Source organism: Quercus suber, unplaced genomic scaffold (genome assembly GCF_002906115.3).
Source record: "Quercus suber isolate HL8 unplaced genomic scaffold, Cork oak 2.0 scaffold_420, whole genome shotgun sequence".
NCBI classification, from domain to species: Eukaryota; Viridiplantae; Streptophyta; class Magnoliopsida; order Fagales; family Fagaceae; genus Quercus; species Quercus suber.
Genome location: NW_027069871.1, coordinates 465,105 through 472,454, shown reverse-complemented (window position 1 = coordinate 472,454; position 7,350 = coordinate 465,105).

The following is a 7,350-nucleotide window of genomic DNA, read 5'->3' as shown; positions in this document are numbered from 1 at the left end:
AAAAAAAAAAAGAAGAAGATCATGATGGGCTAGTATTACACAATGATAATAATAACACACAAATCTATCCAAAAGTAAGTCATTTCCATCTTTTTTTTTTCTACATCAGAATTACTTATACCACTAATAATATCAGAATATTTAAAAAAACAAATATTTTTGGAATCTAAAACACCCCTATTAGATTATGGGATGTGATGAAATGCCCTCAACCACATCCGAGACGTATATGCAGTACTGGTGGATCAGATTGTTTGGTCTTTGATGTTTTAGACCCATAATATTACACACAGTCTATAGCATTTTATAAAGTGAAGAGTTAGGAGAGTATTTTATAGCTCAAAAACAACACTAAGTTATGAACCAATATAAAATTCTTCTAACCAAAAGGTTACTGTATATTAACTTCTTCCCATACAATCTTCCTTCTAAGATTTTTTGGTTTTTTAAAATGTAATTTGAAGAGAGCTTCAATGTACTAAGGTGAATAAGCTTTGTTGTATCTTTTTTTTTATTTATTTATAACAGAAAGTTTTGCCAAATATCTCAAAGTCTCCTTTTTAGAATTGATTTGGTCCATCTAGTTTCCTACAGTCCTAGCTAGTCATAGTTGAGACTCAACCTGCTTCAACTAAAAGACTATTTCTGATGTAAAAGCCTAACCTTTAAATTATTATAACCAAGGTGCACATCCCCTTTTGAAGTTCAACTCAACTAAACCTTTACTTGTGCCTACAAAGTTTGTTTTTTCTTGTTCAATGTCACAAAGAAGGAAGTGGTATCACCTACATATAATCATTCTCTAATAGATATGAGTTTCATAAGCGTGTGACTTACAGAAGTAACCAAACGATTAAATACGATGCTTTATAAGATATGAGTTACATTAGTAAGATATGAGTTTCAATAAGTAAGAGATAAGTTTCATAGAATGCCAATTAAAATCCTAAGGTCAGAAGTGGAGGGGTCTTACCAAATATCTTGCATTCTTTTTCCATAAAGATTAGTAAGCCTCTCCAAATCTGTCTGACTTCTTTACTGCAGAAAGCTCTCCTTTGCTGCTTTCAGTTTTCTTATTAGCACCTTCTAACCCTCTTACTTTTGGTTCTAGACTAATACCTTGACAAATGCAAACATACGTTATGAGTCAATAATCACATACTACATAGAGCAAGAAACAACTAAACAGTAAGAAAATATACAAGTAAATCCCATCCATAAGCAATTAGCAAATGTATGAATTTCCTGAAGCTCAATAAGAAAATTGTCCACACTTCATCAGCAACCAAAAAAAATAAAGTACATTCTCCACACCTTTTCAGCAACCAAACAAACAATACACAAACAAATTTATTTATGTTTGAGTAAAAGCAGCAGGTTGTGATTGTGTATTTCTGGATTTATGGATTTATGTTGAGTGAAAGCAGCAGGTTGTGATTGTGTATTTCTGGATTTATGTTGAGTAAAAGCAGCAGGTTGTCATTGTGTATTTCTGAATTTATGTTTGAGTAAAAGCAGCAGGTTGTGATTGTGTATTTCTGGATTTATGTTTGAGTAAAAGCAGGTTGTAATTTTTTTTTTGTTTGTAAAATGTTTTATGGATGTGTAAAAAGGCCCAAAAATGGCCAAAATAATAAAGGCCCGAATCTGGGCTATAAGGGCTAAAACAGAAAGCTGAAAAAGGCCCAAAGATGGCCATTGCCAAAATAGAGAATGCCTGAGGTTTTTGCCACAGACTTAATGGTTCCTAACAAAGGCCCAAAACAGGTTTTTAAATAAGACTTAATTAGAGCATAAAAGACCATAAAAAAAGAGACTTGAATACTGTATTTTTTTTTAAAAAAAGCCCAAACAGAGAAGTTATAGAAAAAAAAAATCGAAGGCCCAACTGGCCCAAACTGCAGGCCCAAAAACCGAAACCGACCGAAAAACCGACCGAAACCGAAACAAACCGAAACCGACGGTTTTTCAACTATTTCGGTTGGTTTCGGTTGAGATTTTCAAAAACCGAAAATTTCAGTTTCGGTTGGTCGGATTAAAAAAAACCGACCGAACCGAACCGATTACAGCCCTATCAGCCACTTTAAAGCTGAAACTTGTAGAAAACAAAAGTATAATGTATTAAACAAAAGGAAAAAATGTCCAAGTAACAATCAAATTTTTAAACACAAATGTTAATTTATTATTCCCAACACCACCGTCTCTTTTTTCCTCGTCACTCCTATCTTTTCAATAGTTTAGGGACGAACAACAAATCTTAATACTTAGAGATAAAAAACAAATTTTTGATAAAGTTTAGGGTCCAAAATAATATTTTAGGAAAAAAAAAATAGAAAAAAAATAATTAGGAACCACATAAAATTGTAAAATCTTCCTGAACCCACAACAAGCAGTACAAGTGGACCAGTGGTCCTCCCGCATGAGTCATTTCATGCTTAAGTTAAAAACAAGTATCTTGTTCTCTAATTTTTCTTCATCCAATTTTAAACACAGAAGAAAAATTAGAGAACAAGAAACTTGTTTTTAATTATTCATTAAAAGTGAATTTTTTAAGAACTTTTATTAGAGATGAGCTACCAATTCATGTAAAGCCACCTTAAAGTATTCTTTTAAGACAGTTTTATGTTAAGTTGAACTAAATTTTATACATAAGTCAATGCAATGTGAAGTATGACTCAATACAAAACTAAAAGAATAGATCTAACGTGACGGTGTGAATATATAACCCAAAGACAAACTTAAGCAGAAATAGAGAAACTTGAAATGATACAAAGTAACTCAAAAGGTGAATAACAGCATAAAAAGATTAGGGGCATTAAGCAAATGAATGCCCAATTTCCCCACAATTATAGCCGATTCTCATCCATGCCATGGTCATATTATTCTTATTAGGGCTATCTCATCAAGGCCAAGCTCATTGGTTTTGTGTGTGTGTGTGTGTTAAAGGAAAGGCTCAAGGATATAAATTTTTTTTAATCCAAAAATTTACCCACTTACTACACATCCATAACAATAGTTAAAAAGAGCTTAAATATAAAATTTATCAACTACCTGTAAAACCGAGAAAAGGTAAGTAACATTTTTGATACAATAGTAAATTAATACTTCTAAAAAAAAAATGTAAATTGAATTTCACATTGAATTATACAAATGATAAATGTAGTTTCTATTACAAAAGAAATCATTTTACAAAAATTTATTAGATAACAACCACTTCATTCATGTGAAATTGAATCATATAATAATTCTAATAAATTCTCTCACCCGAACTTATCTAATATTCCATTCCAATGCCTCCTCAATGCTAATGTTCCATTCCAATGCCTCTTTAATGAAATCCAATAAATTTGTGCATATGTCAACCTAAGGGAAAAAAAAAAATTTAATGTTAAACCAAGTATTAAAAAAGAAGGAAACTTTAACCAACAAACTATAAATTTACTATAAATTCACTCTTTTCTCTATCAACTTAATGTGCATGTCCTGTATGAAAAAAAAAAAAAAAAAAAACTTAATGTGCATGTCATTAATGTGCATTTAAGTATTTAATGACATTGGAGTATTCCATGTATTGGGTATGCCATTTAAAACTGAAAACACCACTCAAAGGCAAAACAAATACAATGTGTCTATAATTCAATTGATTTAGCTTTTTGGAAGAATTTACCAGAGAAAGTAGTACACAGACAGTAATGCAAATCTTTGACCGTTGACCTTTTATCCCATATACTTGTTTTTTTTTATTTTTTCATCTGTATTTAACATCTCAAGGGAAATGGAACCAATGTGTATATTAATAATCAAATATAGTACTAAACTTATAAAAAAAAAAAAGAAAAAAAAAAAAAGGACACGTGCATGTTAAACACTACCTATAGTTTGCATACCAACCACGAACAACCACAGTATGAACAGTCCAGTAATTTCTAATTCCCATGTAAAAACAAGCAAGCTATGTTATTATTAATCTTACTTTTTAAATTATCAATGATTCAATATCAATTTGCCACCTTGATAATTGATTTGTTTGATCTTTCAATGTTCTGGAATTAAATATTATCTTACTATTTGTGCCAGAAAGAATCGATAAATATTTTATTGTGTTCACAAAATTATCCATATATATAAAGGTAATAACTAATAACTAAGAAGTAGTAACTTTTGTAGTTTGGGTTCCTCATTGTGAACCTCCTAAAATTTTCATAATTAGGACTTAAATTGTCATGAACAGAATTAATTTTTTGTTTTGGTGAATCTCTGGGAATCACATGATGTCAACTGTGGTGTGGTAATTGGCAATGTGTTGTAACAATAGGTTTGGCTACTACTGTATAAAATACGGCTGCATTGTGGGCCTTACCTATTTAAAAATTGAGTTGTATTTAGCCGTTTTTAGAGGCCCATTGCCCATGAAGATAGACGGATATCTGAAAAGAATTAAAAAAAAAAAAAAATAGAAAAACAAAAACTGGAATGTCATAATGGAGTATTGAATTGGATCCATCATCTACCTATTACTAGGATCAAGAATGGGGCTGTCTTTACAACTGGGGGCCATAAGTTCGGTGTTACTTCGGCCATGGTTTTGGAGACTTATGGGCTCCATCGACGCAAGATAGTAAGTTGAGTCTAGCCACCAAAAATGGGCAAAACTGAAGTCCAGTGAATTGGACTAGTGGTTAAAAGTTACGTATTACCATTACAATAAATTCAGTGCATTGAACTCAAGCCAAATCTAGAAAATACCGCATTTGAAAATGCCTCAAAGATTGTTAATGACTGTTTGGTGGACCTAAAAATTAGAAGTATTGTTTCAATTAACTCAATTGGGAATTTGTTATCGTCGAATAAAAAGATGAGTTTGAATAATAAAAAATGCTTTGATACCTTGATAGGAGGATAAAGAGATGAATCCCACCTACCTCAAAATTGTCCTCTCTCTCCAGAAAAGAATTTAATAACAAGATTACAAATATGCAATCAAACAAAATTTACTTTTATATATATATATATAACTCAAAATTCAAAATTTACTAGAAAGAAACATAATAATCTTCAAAATTCCAAGACCAAACCTTCCACACACCTCTAATTTAATACCCATTGGCACAAGACAACAACTCTAGAAGTCCAAATTAAATAATGCTAGGCATGTGAAGAGAGGATTAAGCAGACCCAAAGTAACTAAACCAAATCCATCCATGATAGGTTCAATACCCAACGACAGTGAAAAGGACAATGCTTTCTCCCACTTGCTATTATGGGACCCCCAGTGAGGAAATTCTGGTGGAAGATTCCAACATCCATCCAGAAACACATATACTACTGTACTGTCAGTGAAGCTTCCCTTCCTTTTTTTTTTGAGAAACCGCCCCAGGAATAGGGGGGAGAGACATTTCATTAAGGCAAATCAGCAGAGTATACAGAATCAAACTCCAGAGGAGTTTCCTCCATCCAAACCTGGAATGTGGAGAAATTACAAGCTGACCTCGCTAAACAATGCGCGAGTTTGTTTCCTAGCCTACGAGTATGACTGAAAGATAGACACTGGAAGGCCGAGGAAAGCAAGCTAATGTCCTTGACGATATGTCCAATGCTAGAGGATTCCATACCACCTTTAGAGAGAGCATTGACTACAACTTCCGAGTCACCTTCCAGCTGCACCATATTTAGGCAGAGATCTTTCGCCAAACTCAGAGCACTACGGGCTGCCAACACTTCCACCATCTCTACAGAAGTAGGCAGTGGAATAGTATGTGTGAAGGCAGCCATTATAAGACCTTTGTCGTTACGGATGACACCACCCAGCCCAGCCAATCTCTTATCCTTGAACAATGCCCCGTCGAAGTTGACCTTCGCCCAACCCAGAGGGGGAGGAGACCACCTGGCAAAGGATATCCGTTTCGGAGATGACTGGGGAGAGGATTGGGCGCGCTGGAATTCAACCATACTGTCTGTAGCCATGCCAACTATTCTTTCCAGAGGGACCGTGCACTCACCAACGCGCAACTTATTTCTGCGAGTCCAGAGTTGAGAAATAACCATGGCAAACAGATCGGCGCTGCCACCATGCTCTTGGCAACACTGGATGATATCCAGCATCGACGTACACTCTTTGGTCTTCTCTATGAGCCAAGCAAATTTGGGAGACCAGACGGGGGACAGCGCAGAACAAGACCAAAGTGCATGAAGAATGGTCTCACTTTTGAGCTTGCAAACCTGGCAGAGGTCATCAGCAACAATTTTCCTTTTCTTAAGATTATCTTTTGAGGGAAGCGAGTCTAATCCTGCCCTCCAAACCAACGTTTTGACCCTGTTTGGGACTTGTAAGCTCCAAACACCCTTCCAAATGCGCTTGGTGGTGGACAAATCCGAGGTTGAAGGCTTCTCTTTCAGCTCATCCTCCAAGAGCCATCTATAACCCGATCTGACAGAGTAAGAGCCATCAGGGCTAAGCGGCCAAAAAATATGATCTGCACAACAACTCAGGCTGAGAGGAATAGATAAGACTAAAGCAGCTTCGTGGGGGAGGAAAATGTTATCAATAGCTTCATTCATCCAGCATTTGTTAACATTATCAATTAGCACTGAGACTCGGGCATCACTACCTAGAAAGTCAGCTGGAGACACCACACTTTTATTGTAAAGGTCCGGAAGCCAGTTGTCGTGATAAATCCGAATCTGGGACCCATTTCCCACCCTCCACTGCATACCTTTCTTAATCACCTCCCTGCCCTTCAGGATGCTCTTCCATGCAAAAGAACCATTGCCTTCTTTTGCATCAAGAATAGAGCCATTGGGAAAGAATTTGGTTTTAAAAAACCTATGAAACAGGGAAGATTTGTTTTCCAGCAACCGCCAAACTTGTTTTGCTAGCATGGCTTCATTAAATTTCTGGAGCTCTTTAAAGCCCATACCCCCCAGGCTTTTTGGATGACAAAGAGCACTCCATTTGGTCCAATGGATCTTCCTCTGATTACCTCTCTGACCCCACCAGAATTTCCTAATTAGGACCTCAATCTCATTGCAAAGGGTGGCAGGGAGCTTGAAGCAGCTCATGGCGTATGTGGGGATTGCTTGGATCACTGCTTTGAGGAGAATTTCACGACCAGCTTGTGAGAGAAGCTACTCTTTCCAACCTTGGAGTTTAGCCTCAACCCTTTCCTTGATGTAGAGTAAACTTGCCTTCTTATTTCTGCCCACCAGGGAAGGGAGACCAAGGTACTTCTCGTACTGCTTAATCTCTTGTACTCCCAAAACTACTTTAATTTGATCTGTGATGCAGGGGGGGGTAGACTTGCTGAAGAAAAGACCGGTTTTGTTTCGATTCAGCTGCTGGCCCGAGGCCTT